This window comes from Pomacea canaliculata, linkage group LG6, assembly GCF_003073045.1.
Source record: "Pomacea canaliculata isolate SZHN2017 linkage group LG6, ASM307304v1, whole genome shotgun sequence".
Lineage (NCBI taxonomy): Eukaryota > Metazoa > Mollusca > Gastropoda > Architaenioglossa > Ampullariidae > Pomacea > Pomacea canaliculata.
In genome coordinates this window covers 30,713,528-30,729,482 of record NC_037595.1, presented here as the reverse complement: position 1 = coordinate 30,729,482, position 15,955 = coordinate 30,713,528, and positions in this window count along the sequence as shown.

Here is a 15,955-nt window from a genome sequence, read left to right as displayed (position 1 = left end):
ATGGAGATGGTCCATTGCTCGTATATTCAGCATCGCTTTTACTGTAATGAATTAATTATGTTATATCCCTCGCTAATAAAAGTAATTTAGCCGAACAAGAGGAAACCATAGAAATTTTTTTTTGAAAAAAAATCTGATAAGCGGATCCTGGCAGATGAGGATGGAGGTGCCATTTCCGGGACTGCGGGGAGACACTAATGCTACCAGCTGTCCAGAGGGCGAGAGGTCAGGTCATCTCTATCGTCACCTGCTAGTGGCTACGAGGTGAGCTGACAGCCATCATCCCTGGCTTGACCAGTCGTGACGCAATAGTTGGCGGCCACTGACACTGACTGGTCAACCGTGATGTCGCTGTGGTCTAGACACAGAGAAGGATACGTGACTTTCACCCTTGACCTGTTCCAGTCACGCTCCGAAAACAAGCTCACAGGCGTTAACACAAATCACAATAGACATGGTATATAAGATCCGTGTCTTTCATCAATACTATTAACAAAGAAAACGGAGACATTCGATTTCTCTGGGTTCCCTCCCATATTGAAATAAAAGGAAGGAAGAGGCCGATACTCTAGGTAGATACTCTAGATACTTACTGGTGGTAAAACAAAACTGAAATCACCAATCTACACATTGCTAGAGAAAAGTAGCCACAAGACTAACAAGAAGCTGGCAAACCATACAAATGCCGGTTTATAAAGACAAAAGCAACATTAAAAAGGAAACTATATCAAACTAAAGGTCCTTTAACAGTAGAAAGTAATGTAGCACCTACATGTAGAGAAACATGTAGAAAACGACAACATCAGAGATCTGGCGACCAGCGCATTACCACCATCACGGACTCAACACCAAGAGCAAGAGACCACAACAGGAAACGACGGCACCAACAACAGTAAACAACACCTACGACCCTCCTTCCACACCTCCCCTACCCCTTCCCCTCCTCTACTCCCCGTATTTGCCCAGATCCCCAGCCTGTCAGTGCGAAATCGCATTTACGTGGAATTAGATGAATTTTTTTCTCTCCCAGAATCAACAACAACAGTGTGTTGTAGTCGGAATGGGAAAATAAGTATTTATGTATACATTGTATTTGCGACATGTAATATGTAAATAAAGGATTTTTCCTTCAAAAAGCTTTAAAAAATAATCTAAGGTTGATAGGGTGGGCAAAGATTGACAGAATGTATTTCTTTCAGGATGGTGGTCCCAAGAACATAAAATCCTTAAATTTCCACTGCATCAGAATATTTTTTTGAGTGTTCCGTAGGTAGGAAAATCCACCCAGCACAATGTAATAAAATATCGGCTGAATATAGTCTACAACCACGTGACTGTGATCAACGCCACTGATCTCAAAGGGAGACAAATATAAAATTATGCTATGATAGCTTGGTATGGAGCCCCACAGCCCCGCTGATCATAACGCAGTACTCGGACTAACTACACCTCGCACTCAGTTCCAGAAAACACTGTGCACCACATCCACCCTCAATACCACCACCCGGCGCTTTGCTGTCAGGATCAGAAAAAAAAAAGTCGACCGCATCTGGTTTATTTTCGAGTATCGAGCGAGGAAGAGCGAGGTGCTGATGGGAAGGAGACAGTGTCTGTGTGTGTTAAAAGGAAAGAAAGAGAAACAGATGAACAGATACAGACTAACAGAGCGAAGGAGGAAGTAGATGGGTGTCTACCCCCCGCCCCTGGCTGGTGTTGGCGCGGGACTAACCAGGTGTTGGTGCTGCACGTGCTGCGCTGTTTGTGTGCGCAAACACGGGGCGATGGTGTCTCCTCCATCAGCTGTGCACATCCCCAGTCTCTTCACCTGCTGCCTCAGATGACCGCCTCCTGACTTTTCCCTCAGTCTTCCTCCCACCCCAACCACCCACATCCTTCAACTGACCTCTCATCCTGTTTCCTCACCATCACCACCTCTACCCACACAGTGCGCGTGCGCCTGTGCGATTTTATCTCCTCGACTCACTGATTAGTTAATGTTAATGATCTTGTTCTTCACATTATTAATTTTCTTGTTAACTAAGTAAAAACTTTGCCAGCAGCGCGGGGCCTAGGCAGGTCAGTAACGGCCACAGGGTAGGATGCTAGTCTGGCAGTGGGCCTGAGGTCCGTGATGGGGGTTGTACAAAGTGCTGTCCCACAAAGTCTGAGAGTGTGGAGGTGTCAACGTATGGCCAGTGGGGAGGAAGCCTGGGATGCCTGCATGCAGCTCGACATGTCTTTTAGTTTCCCCCATGTGTCATGACACAGGACACAGGACACAGGACACAGGTAGGTCCAGACACAGCCACGTTCAATAACACGCGCAACAGAAGTCTCGCTTGAGTAAACTATTTACGACACCTGTGGTAGCCTGACCTATATCGATGGGGTCACGAGTCACGCCGTAGATTGTCAACCCGCAGGTAAACTACAGGTAAGGCGTGTGACGATGCTGCACGCTTGGCCTGAGGCCGCCTATCACGAGCGCTAAGTGATTTCTGTGCGTCGCAGTTGCTTGCCTGGTGTGGAGGGTCAAGGGTCGCGCACTTGTGAGGTGCGTGGAACGCGCCGCCGGCAGGTGAGTGTGGACAGCGCCGACGCGGAGCGAACCTGAGGCGCAGAGACGGAGCGGCATGCCGCGCGGCAACAAGGCGGGAGCGGCGGTGCCGGCAGTCCAGCGACGACGACGCCAGCAAAACACGCTGCGACACGTCTGACCAGGTGACGACAACAGCATGCAAATGTTCCCGCGCTGTGGCGGCCACCATTGGCAGCCATTTTTGGCGTATTTTCTTATGCAACGTGGCGCGGAGGGCCGGCCACCCCATTGGCTCGCAGAGTCTGCGAGTCTGGACTTGCCTCCCTGTAGAATTCCAGGCACGGTGCTCACACACACACACACACGGCGGCCGATCAGTGGCCGCAGAGGTAGTGGAGGGACCATTGGGGGGATCGGGGTAGGGTGGGTAGTTGCCGACCCTGATTACGGGTAGATCGTTGGCTCCGTGCGTCACGGACCGGGCCAAGAGCGAGCTTGTCTGCAGATCAATAAGGTGTCAAAGTCACCTGCAAGCACGCCAATAATTAGGTCACGACACCAGCACACCTGTGTACAGAGAAAGTGGGTCAAGATTTCTCAGGCCATGTTTGTTCTTAGTACATTCCTCCCCTGTCAGGAATGTTCACAAGAACACTTGAATGTGAGCTGAGTATGTTGCTCACTTGACTGAGCAGCGGTATTGTGAGAGATGCTGTTAGCAAGACGAAATGTCGGAGTTTGTTACTATTTGTTTTGTTTTGCTTAATCACAAACATTAGTTTCTTGGGAAAAGCTTTGTAAGACTTGCAAAGGGAAAGAGACAGAGAGACCTCATCACCTTCCTCACCCAAAGTGTTCTCGCCAGTTTTAGTTGCATTGTTTATTGTGAATATATTTCCCGTGAGAGATAAGTAACTTATTAAATATTATATTACTAGACTTAAAAAACTTCCTTGTCCGTCCGTCATCTCCCCTCCCCCTTTTGACGAATATTGTTGACAATATAATGAAATTCACAGAAAACAGGTCAGTGAAACTCATGGTAGTTGCGCAACCATTGCACTTGAATCACCCAAACAAAATCCGACTGGCGAGCGAGTGAACAGTTCGTAACGACAGTCACGTCACAGTGACGTTTCCTCTCTCCTGGGCTTTGAGCCCCACAAGCTGTCCACCTACACCTACACCTACACCTCCACCTACATATTCACATTCACATTCACACAGGCCTGGTCATGATGGCCACTGACATGTAGGCCGATGTCAGCAGGCAGGACGTCACCACTTGTCAGTGACCAGGAACTACAGGTGACATCACGGCACAAGCTCTCCCCGGCTCTGGACACCGTTAGAGACGTTGGAATGTCGGAGATGACGTAGCTATGCTATGCTACAGTGAGCTAACGAGAGAGCAAACACACGCACTGCTGCCAGTCCACTGTTTGTAACTGGCGGTGACTACTGTTCACTCTACTCTCCAGGTGTTCACACAAGTGCTGCCATCACACTTTCCTTTAAAATGAAAACAACGGTCTTGACCTGACTGCACTGCACCGGCTCCCAGTTTTACTGGCATTGAGTATAAAACTCACATCCTGTGTTACACGTGTCTGAGTAGCTTTGCTCACTCCTCACTTCATTTCTTCACTCCGTCCTCTTCTCTCCGCTCCTCCGACACTATCAGGTTTACATCCCGGGAACCAGACTTCTTACATTGGTTCGCCTTGCTTTTCTGTGTCTGGTCCTCTTCAAAACAACTGTTGTACATTTTGTCCTCCCGTAGTATGTCTGTGTGTATGTATCTGTGCGCGAGAATGAGTTTTTGAGTTCGTTCATGTGTGCGCCATGAATTGCTGTTATCACGACTGGGCGGCTTGTAAATACATTATTGTTAGTATTGTCTCGAGTAAGACATTCCGTCCGTCGTCAGATGAGATAGGGTTTTTTGTTTGTTTGTTTGTTTGTTTGTTTTATTTGATTTTGCAGGAAGATACACTAAAGTTTAACCTGCTGTAATCAGAACCATTCACACGATGTCAGCGTACGAACGGCAGGGCAGTGAACCTGATCACGTGACGGGACCTACGGGAGCGACACACTCCTCACTGACACTCCGGTCGGCTATTATTTTATTGTTACCTCGCAATATTATTCGTCTGTTGATGAGGCTCGTTGTGAAAACTAAGCATCACATTCAGAAGACGAAGACTTACAAAGGAACAGGAGACGAACGGATCTACAGCCAGCCAGACATCCAGACATCCAGACACACATCCGCTGTCTCCAGTCTACAGACGCTCGCTGCAGCTATTTTGGTACTTTCCCCCCGGGTACCAGCAGCTGACTACAGCAACATTGTTGACATTCCTCGTGAAACTGTGTCAGATCATGACATCTCTCCTGAACAAAGTTGACAGTGGAGCTTGCTGCGTCCTGAGTGTAACCATGTCACGTGACTACCAACTGACACGGTGTCCTTGAATAACGGCAAGATCAACAATTTTAGGTGACTACCAGGGGTGAGAACTCTGATCGTCAGCAGAAGTCAGATGCTGGAGATGCTCAGCTCATTAGGATGACGATGCACCACCACAGCAACCAGCCACCAGCTGACACCAAGGACAGGTGGCGCTACACAGTTCAAACCCTGGCAGCTCTGTCTCCATCACAGTGCAAATGTCATCCACACCTCATATTTCTCAGCAACTTTTCAAATATCGCTTACTCAGTCCTTCGTTCTTCTCCTCTTTCTCTCTCTCTCATTTCCTTCCTTTCGCTGCGACCTGCAAGGAGTTTATAAAATACTTGCTTGTCTGTCATGGCGGCGATGAAAGGTCTCAGGGAAGTACATCACACAATTATTACCTTGTCCTTTGACTCTCAAATATCCCTGAAGTGAACAATGATGAACAGTTTCATAATCCAGAACAATACCTAAATCTCCCACAGTTTCGTAACACGAAAATAGTCAGGACGAGGTGAGGGGCGATGGCTCCCGGTCGTCTAGTCCTCGTCGTCGTAGTCATCTAACAACAGATCTGCTTGTGAAATATTTTACAAGAGTGTTGAGGATATGTTTGAGCTGAATTCTTGATACATGAGGGTAGATGCTGCAACTGAGTTTAATTCCGGAAGTGGTGATGGCGGAGGTTCATGAAGAAGTAGAGCAGTACTGAGAGAAAGTAGTGATGGCGAGACTGTACACGTCACATGCAACATCACTGTACCACTGCGCTACCGGGGCCTCCCTGATGTACATCGAGAAGATGGATGTGCATGTAGTGTCACCAGCAGTTCCTGTCTATATTCTACTTAAGGATGTCAGCAGTGGGTGAGGATGATGGGACCAGTTTTGTATCCTACACAACTACACAAGACATTGAACTTGTCTGTGAGCCAACACCTACCCTAGCCTGCAGGCACCCAGATACCACCCAGTCTCTGCTTCTCTCGCTCTAGTCAGCTCGGTCAACTTCTCACCAAAACAAAACCGTTCTCTAGTTAACGGAAAATCCTTTTATCTCAAATCGAAAACAGGATCTGGTCTGGCAGACGAGTACAAGCCTGAAGCAGGACCTGGCTCTTGGATTACCCAGAGAATGGCGTGTGTGTAATGCGGGTGGAGCATGACAATGCACCCCGAGGTGTTGGCGCGTCATCCACCCGGTACCGGATCACTGACAGACCCACCCGCAGTGCCTCAGTCTTCACACCCACTAAATCGTCCTCACCTTGCACGCGCCTGTCACTTTCCGTTGCAGACATTATTCTGTGATTAGGGGAGGGAAGGAGCCTTTGGCGGTCTGGTCGTTAAAGAACCCGGATGTGACTGACGGAGCGTGACAAATCGCGACACCGTAAGAGGTTTGATCTGACCGTTATTAACAGACAACACAACAAGTACCGTTATGCTTTCATCGATAGCGACACGAGCCTGTCAACCACACAGACGCCGCGCCGCCAACTCCACCTTCTCAGGTTACCTCCCTTTTGTTAATGGCGCGGTTGTTGTTGTTGTTGTGGAACTGGTAGATCGACTTTTTTTTTTTTTAAAGGTTTGTTTGTTTTGGCGGTGAAGTGGATAGTCGAGTGGTTAGAACGTTGACGTCCGGACTGAGAGCTCGTTGGTTCAATACCCGATTACCGTAGCAACCTCTCCTCAGTGGACCCAGCCGACAGGAACGGGTACCTGACTCAATCAAGGTTGGGGAAGGTAAGAGCGAAGGCAAGGTGAATAAAGACAACATACGTCAGCCTGATTGCCACCTTCATCCGATGAACGTGTGGCTGACATTCCACTTCCCGATCTCGTCTGTGCCCCCCCGACAATCCCCCGAGTTCACGTAATGTGTCCACTGTGGTCGTCACTACCCAGGGTGGCTGTCTGCTCTACCTCCCTTGTGCAAAGACCCGAGATACAGATAGATACCCGCCATCTACATGGTGGGGTGGGTCTCTCGTGTGATGTGTGAATGTCGCACGCAAAACATTCCATGATATCCAATAACAACTGTCAACACTGCCCTGGCATCAGAGTCGTCACATGACGGGGTCACCCCGTGACGTCACCTGTGGTCACGTGGCTGTCAGGGGCGAGCTTGGAATCGGCCTCAACATTGTTTGCACAGGGCCTCGCATCATAGTCATTATATATATATAGACACACGACAAGTTACACGGATGTTTTAGTTTCACACAGATACATAATTTTATTAAAGTTATTGAAATTCTTATTCACCATACTTGTTAATATTCGATTTTTAGTTACAATGAGTAACTGGCGTTTATGTTTCAGTGTCTTGTATTGTGTCTTGTAATTACATTTTGTTTACAAACTCAGCAACAGTTTTATCTCGTGGTGGTTAGCAATGTATTGCACTCTGGAGTCGAGAATACATAGTTCTCCTCAGAACACACTCATACCTTAGTTGTTTTTTTTTCGTCACAAGTGTGAGAAGGAAATAAAGGAAAAAGAAAAACGGAAAAAGCTATAGTAAATCCCTCTCTCTCCCTCCATTTTGTGATGTTATTCTATTTTTCTGCTATCGAGGGATGGCCCTAGATACTTTAAGTACACTGTATGGACATGTCTTTAAGACAAACATTGAGACAAATAAAGTTGCTGCTACCTTGACCTTTAGTCTTGCTGACCCTGACCCTCATCACATAATGGAGGCTGAAGGCGCTTCGCCATTGTGCTCATCATGTTATCAGCAAATGTGCAGTTGATAATGAGACAGGAGTGCATCAAATGGAAGTCCTCCCAAACCTCTCCTAATTCGCACGAAAATACATTGATGTGTCGACCTCTGAGCACAGAGCAGGTGGGACTTTCCCCTCCGCCAACAACAACAACAACAACAACAAGTGCAGTCTGACAGACTGTCAGAGACATTGTCATTGATACAGTGGCGTGTCCACGATGTGTGCAATGTCTGACATGATAGCTGTCAGAGCTCAATGTGTGACTACGAATGTCAGACAGGCTGACAGCAGTTAGAGCGTGACGTGCTCTGGGGATCGTGACAGCGAGACGTCACTAGTGTGACGAACACTGACAAACACGTGACACGTTCTGTGCCATACAGGACCACAGACAGGTAGGGCCCAGCAAGAGCAAGGTCTGGCCAGTAAGTGATTACGAGGACTGCGACCATTGCGAGGTGGCAACATTATTGTATATCCAAACCTTTCACACACAAAAAAAGGTTCGTCGTTCTTTTCTTTTTCTTTATTCTTTTTGTTGTTGTTGTTGTTGTTGTTGTTGTTGTTGTTGTTGCTGCTGACTGAAGCCAGCTGTGCGGCCAGCAGACCGCCGTCCATGTGTAGGAGAGGCGAGGACGGAGCTCGTGCATCCAAATTCCCAGAAGTGAGCGGAATGGTGAAACACGAGTTGGTGCCCAGAGTTGGTCATGAAAATCCTTGTTGACATGTTCATGGAAAATGTGATTAACTCCATGCAGCTCTCGAGAGGACGGATGCCTGACGAGTAAGGGGTTGGGGATTATGTATTAATAAGATTGTTGTTGCTATCTTTTCCTTTCCAAGGCCGCAGCGGCTTTAGCATTAAGCCTCAAAAAATGTTTCATTGACAATCCAGCAGACTGTACATAGATGATAGGTTAATAACCCGATGTCTGCCTTACATTGGCGGTGAGTCCTAGCAGCCTGGTGATAACAGTAGTACAGCCCTGTGGGGACTGGGAGGGACTGACAAAGACACAAGCACCGCCAGTCCACTGCGGCTGATAACATATCACAGCTGGTGATAAATGGTCTCAGATGTGGGGTCGGCAGTGGAGGTTCTTGTTTTGTTATCACTGCGCCAAGTAGTCCGCAAACGACATATCAGTCGCATTCTCTGATCTTTCTATCGAAATACTCCGCTTTTGAAATGAGCGAGGGGGGCTGCAATCACTTGCTGGAGATAGGCATGGGGCTGAACATTGTCACGGGGGCTCCTTGGGGCTCAGACCACTAACCCTCGGGGTGATGAGCCTGCCCTGTGAGCCCTCTGACTGTGTGATCGATGACTTGACATATCGAGGGGATCAGTGTGAACTCCCAATGGCCGGGTGGTCGACAGGACGCGACAAATGCCAGCAACAGACCCTCAATTCTGTTACAGCTGTTAGTGCTTTACGACAAGTGCCCTCTTCTTGAGCATCCACCCTAAATTATAATTCATATTATTGTAATCTTCCAGCTTTTCTGACCATAAAATGATCTTGAATATAGTAGGAAAGGGTTCATGTTGGTATTTTTCTGTGGAAATTGAAACAAACAAAAAACCCTAGGGTTTACAGCACCAGAGGCCCACCGGTTCGATACCCGACTGGAGCAGCACACCTCTCCCCTCCCCCAGTTGGTCCCCCTATCAGGAACGAGTACCTGAGTGTCGGGCAAGGTGAAACAGCGAGGGTGAGGTGGCCAGCCCTATTCACACCTTACAGGTAGTCTAAACTCCGTAAACAGAAATAGGGAAAAGCCGTTTATTCACAAAACATAAATCATACACGTGAAATGATTTACAGGACGGTGTCAGTCTGTTCGCCATCGTGTTCAACCAACATTTCACGGGGAAGATACGACACCACAGTCCATGCTAGTGTTGACATCATGTTGACCGATCCTGTATTTTCTAACCACCGGAAGGTTAGGCCGTGAATAGCCGTTATCTCCCCAACCCCGAGGTGTACCCCGTCAACATGTCTGTCGACATTCTCGTCTGGTTGTGCAGGTCACTGACGGAGGTGCGCACTAGAGCGGCTTGTGGTGCCGACAATGACACCAAGACAAAAGCAGGCTGATCACGATGAACCACTCTACGTGCCTGTTGACGAGTTGGCAAGAAGCAGTCAACAAGCTCACGCCACGTCTCGCGAGGTCACGTGACCTCCAGTTTGGTAGCAAATGCACCCGAGGAGCGAGGGAGGGACAAGAATTTATTACCCACTTTAATTTTTTCCCCTTGTCGCCTGTCCTGGACAATTCGTGTGTCTATCGGGGTTTGCTGGGAAGCGCCACGCACCCGGAATGTTGGCTCTGGTGGGTTACTATACCCGGGTGGCAAGTGAAAGTCGTTAACGACCATTGGCACTGAGTCAACGACCGCTAGACCAACCCATTAGTTGTAAATATAAGCACCACACTCGGTACATACACATCACGAGTATATGGCGAACCAGTTTTTTTTAAGTGTTTTTATTTGTCGTTAGTGACTGTCTGCAGCATGAAGGAATGAACAGAGTACAAGTACAACTGTCGTCTTTACCGCTTGTGGGTGAGATTGAGAGCAAGTGAGAGTTGGCTTGATGCTGGGGTGTGTTTGTGTGTCTGTGTACAATCATGTATGTGTGTGTGTGTGTGTGAGAGAGAGAGAGGGTGTGTCTGTCGGTAGATGAATACGGGTACGTAGGTACGTAGGCTGAGAAGATTCCGGACTGATCCTATTCTTTCTCCTACCCTGCGCTCTGATTCACCCCTAAACAGTTCTGTATGTGGTGTGGGTCACCTCAGTTCTTGTTGTACTGACCTGTCTCTCTGTCATTTTAACTCTCTTCTTCCGTTGTTTTGTCCTTATTTTTTCAATTTTTTTTACTCCTTCACTCTCAAGTTGCATTTCCTGTAAACAAAGTTTCACCCGAGTTACTCAAAGGTGCTTCAGCCCTGAAGACAACCCTCTGGGTATTTCAACTCTCGCCCACCCCACAACCCTGGCGAGTTCGTTTTTTCAGTCGCTTGTCTTTGTTTTAACCGCAGCAGGAAGGCGGGAAGAAAGGAGGGAAGTGCATGTAGATGGGTGACCACAGGTACACTGATGCCAGCGCCCCCTGTCAGGAGTGCAGGAAGGTATGAAGTGTGACAACAGACCAACAGCTAAGGGTCATCCAAGGGACACGATGACTGCTGTGCCATGGGATATCCGCCATTGTGGGGAGGAAGCACTGACTCAGCCTCCCTCACTAGAGAGCGCCACCAAGTCAAGCACTCCTTCCGAAACATCAGCGGCCAGTGAGTGTGCTGTGAACATATTTTACACTTCCTTGATTACAAACTTTTCTTTCATTTCATTTCACGAGTGAAATCATTATTTCTAACCACTTCAACAACGTCCTGCTTTGTGATGCTCCCCCTACCCCTCCACAAAAGTGTCCCCCGAGTGCTGTGACAGTTAAGCAGACGCCTTTTTTTTTTTTTTTTTTACAACTTTCGAATCGTCAGACAGCCAATCAAATGTTGAAGTTTGGATTGCATGGTTCATGCACCTGCACGCATACCTACGTTGATACCTGCTGCCCATCGTGCCAGTACCCGGGTACCCGCAGGACAGCAGGCAGACAAGTACCCCGTGAGGGGAGGGCAGGCCCCGAGGCAAGTCTCCTTTGACCGAGTGGATTAGGGGCCAGAAGCCTGCAGACTTTCTGCAAGTTGTGATCACCCTCGTGACCAGGATATCAGGCCTTCGTCACGAACTCGCCATTCACTTGCCTCAGTCGGAATGTTTCTACCCGCTTATCGCAACTGCCGTTAATTCTCTCTTGACAAATCGTCTCCACAAAAATCAAACTCGCCAGAAATGCAGTCGCGTGAAAAATCTGTAGTGGCTGACCCCAGGTCATCGCTGTTTTCTTTGTCGGTGATCACAATGTTCTTCTTTGTTTGTTTATTTGTTTCTTTCTTTCTCGGACAGCCGCTGTCAGTGTGGCAACGTCAGCACCATCACGACCACTACCACAGCACCAACGTCAGCACCATCATGACTACCACAGCACCAACGTTTTCACCGTCTGTCAGACAGAGATGCAACTCGTGCTGCTGGCCTCGGTGAAGTCAATGAGGAGCCTGTCACATTAAAAACAAAAGTAGTTGAGTTGATTGCGCTGAAGGTAGACTAACTTCTGACAAAGCGTCCATCTCGTACCTGTGTGCCAGGTGTGCAAGGACAGGTGTGCAGCGACAGGTGACAGTGTCTCAAAAACTGGACACTCGAGCATGTGTGCGTGTGTGCATGCGTGCGTTCGCGTGTCCGTGCTTGTGTGTGTGCGCATGCTCACAAAGGTGTAGTAGAAGCCTACCTATCAAGGTGTGTGCTCGAGTACCCGTGTATGTGTGTAAAGCGGGTAGAGTGCGGCTGGTGCTGTACACATGCGCTAATTAAATTAAGCTGAGACCAAATATAATGAGTTTGGTTTCTAATTACTGCTGATGGTTGTGCGCCGCAAGAAAGGTTTTTACTGATCTAGTGCTAAAGGTAGCGATATCAAACTGCTGGCGACCTCCCACCACAGGTAAAGTTCACAGGTGACGTAGAGCAGTGTTTGGTGATTACCTGAGTACAGGATTAATGTCAGGTGGGGGACACGTGACCCAGGCTTGTACTGCAATCCTCTAGAGGTGGTGTTGCTAATCTGCTGTCAGATTGTCAGCCCCCTCATTCACTAGAACCCCCGTCCAGCCTCCCACACAATCACGCACGTGCACAGAGAGAGAGACAGGGAGTGACAGAGAGACAGAGACAGGGAGTGACAGAGAGAGAGACACACACAGAGCATTGTGACAGATATGTTTTAAGGAAGTGTGTTCATATTGTGACTTCTCATTATTTTAAAACAACTTGTATCCACTAACCCACTTTTTTCACCCGTGTTTTTTCCCGAAGATGTCGCTGTACAGCGAGGTGCAGTTGTACAGGGGAATGTTGTTAGTGTGACGGTGTCACGTGACCTGTGAACACGGGGAACACAGCTGCAGGGAGAGAATGTGAATGTGAACAAGTTAAATGTGAATTGCTCATTTTATTAAAAATGATTAAAAAAAAACTTTTCTCGCGTGGGTTTTTTTTGTTGTTGTTGAGGTTTTCGTTTGTTTTTATTTTGTTTGCTGGAGTTTTTTTGTGTTTATTTTTTTTTACATTTAGGGGTGAAGTACAGACTGAACCTTCTGGCTGGCTGACGCCATTCGTTCATGCACACCAGCGCTCACAACAGCATTGTCCATCTCCATCCTCCGAGAATGTAACGGACAACTGCGTAGTAGAGGGGGCAAGAGGGGATGGGGGAAGGTTGACATCCGGTGTTGACAGTTTGTTTTTAGAAAAAGCTTGCGACGCAATTCAGGGAAGACCACGTGCGGGCCGGGCAGTGCTGACACCTGGTCTAGAGGGACTGGGGTGGGTATATTTAAGCCCGACCATGAGTGGCCAGGGGGCGGCTGATGATAGTTTGGTGGATTTGTGGTTTTAATTCACCGACTGGACGATCTCTGTGGACGTGATACTGTGTATGTATTACGGGAGAAGTACTTTGTGGTTGTACTATCTCTGTGGACGTAATAATATGTATGTATTACGGGGGATCTACTTTGTGGTAGTACCATCTCTGGGGATGTGATACAGTGGCTGTATTACGGGAGATGTACTAGTGCAGATGTACTACTGTGGATGTACATCGTGTTTCTGTAGTCCGCGTCATCGCCGTGGGAGCTCTTTGGTGAGAGTATCCGGCCGTGCAAAGTCTTGGGGGCCAAGAAACTGCACACCGACGGAGTAAGGAGAGGCTACCCTGCCCTTCCTTACGCGGACGTACCGACCACCACCAGGGAGGGTGCCTGGTCATCTGAAACTAAATCATCGCCGTGGGAGCTCTGTGGTGAGAGCAACCGGCCGTGCACATTCTTGGGGCCAAGAAACTGCACACTGACGTGGCGAGCTGGAGCAGTGGACTCGGCAGTAAGGGGGCTTCCTTACGCGGACGTACCGACCACCACCAGGGAGGGTGCCTGGTCAGCTGAAACTAACCGCCGGAGGAGGGATGGTTTCCCTCTTAGTTATCCCAGCTGCATATTGTTCTACCCCGCCTGACAGTAACTTATCGGTATGGTAAAAACACTCTTTTATCATTTATGAAACTGTAGAAGAAAGGATTAAAGTGGACTAAAAGAAACCGGGACTGGAGAGCTGCAGGACTAAACGTTATTAACATGTTGAACTTTGATGGTGTGTTATTATGGCAATTCTTCATTTGATGCCGTGTGATTCCGGCTGAGTGACATGTTAAACTTTGATGGTGTGTTATTATTGTAACTTTAAATTGGTGCCGTGTGGATTCCGGCAGTGACTTGCTAAAACTTTGATGGTGTGAACGTGATGGAGTGTTATTATTATTGACTGTGGATTACTGTGCATATTTTGTCTACTTGTAAAACTTGTGTTTGGTTCTAATAATTATTGGTGCCTCTAAGGAGGGACGCCCACCCTTAAGCGATCTTATATTGGTTTTTGGAAAGAATGCGCATGTCTGCGGATGGTCCGTGACATTTGGTGACCCCGACGTGATCGCTTTAGGGTGAGGCTGTACGAGCGAGCCGAGTTTACACTCAGTCTGTTGAAAGAGTTTTTACCAGCATCTCGTGCTTTGTTTTGTTCCCGTCTCCCGATTACACGGGTCTGCCGGCGTGTATAGTTCTGCCGACAGAGAGGGCAGTAGGACTGGTCTTGCTGTTAAATGTGTCTATTTTTCCCAGCTCTAGTGAATGTAGCCTAGAATCTTTAATTGTGTGTTATTTGTGTGTGGGCGTTCCTTTTTGAATTAGACACGTTTAAGTTGTAAATTGATGTGAATGCTACTGTTCATGTTTGGACTTTAGCATTATGTTCTTTTAGTTGCTATTTTTGGACAGTAATGTTAACTGGAATTAATTTTGTGATAACAATATTGTTTGCAATAAGTCTTATGTTGTGAAACTGCAAAGATATTATTTTGTTATTCTATTATTGGTGATTATTTTGACCAATTGTATTGCTTTTGTAAATGTACATTTTTTGTATATTTTTGTTCTTGAGAAAACATGGAGTTACCGGACGTAGATAGTTTTATAGCCCAGGGACAGAAATTTGGCCTATACTGATAGTGACCTGGAAAAGTACGTCCAACAGTGTATAGAACGTTTTGATAGATATAAAGAAAAGAAAGAGAAAAGGAAAGAGAGGAAAGAGAAAGAGAAAGGGAACAAAAGGAAAGAGAGGAAAGGACAAAGAGAGAGAGAGAAGATAGGAAAAGAGAGAGAGAAGAGAAGAAAGGGGAAAAAAGAGAGAGAAAGGAGTTTGAGTTAGAAAGACTTAGGCTACAAGCAGAAAGCAGGACAGAAGGGAAGTAGCTCAATCCACGGGGGGTCCGCGTTGGTAACCTACCCAAACTTCCAATCTTTCGTGAGGATAAAGATGATATAGACTCTTTCATCTTTAGGTTTGAAGCGCATGCAACTGCTCTTAGGTGGAGGAGCCGCGATGGCCTTTGCTTATGTCAGCTCTTTTACAGGTGAGGCTTTAACCCTGTATCATGCACTTTGTGCAAGTGGGTAGCTTGATTATGAAACACTCAAGCGGGAACTACTTCAAAAGTACCAGTGTACCGCGGAGGGATTTCGGGAACGATTTAGATCCATCGACCCGAACCGCAGGAATCAATGCGGCATTTTTCTCTAGTTGTCCGGTTTAGCAAACCGTTGGATAACTTTAGCCGAGGCGACAAACGTATGATGGTCTTTTGGACCTCATGTTACGAGAACAGATTCTCCAGAGGCGTAGCGAAGGAATTAGCTGTCTTTCTGCAAGAACGTGAATTTAAGTCCGCAGCCGAGATGATAGCAAGTGCAGAGAAGTACAGGCAGGCGCATGCCAATAAAAGTATGGCGAGGAGAGCCGAGACGTATCGCGGTTGTTAATACCGGGGTGAATAGGCGTCCTCAGTCACCCAAATCAAGGCTACCTAATAGGCCGACTAGTTCTCGTAAGTCTAGTCCTAACAGAGCCTATCCCAATGGAAGTAGTGGACCGAGAAAGCAAGGAGATGAGGTATGCAAAAGATTTAGAGAGACCTCACTTGCTTTGCTTGTAATGAAGTTGGACATTTTGCC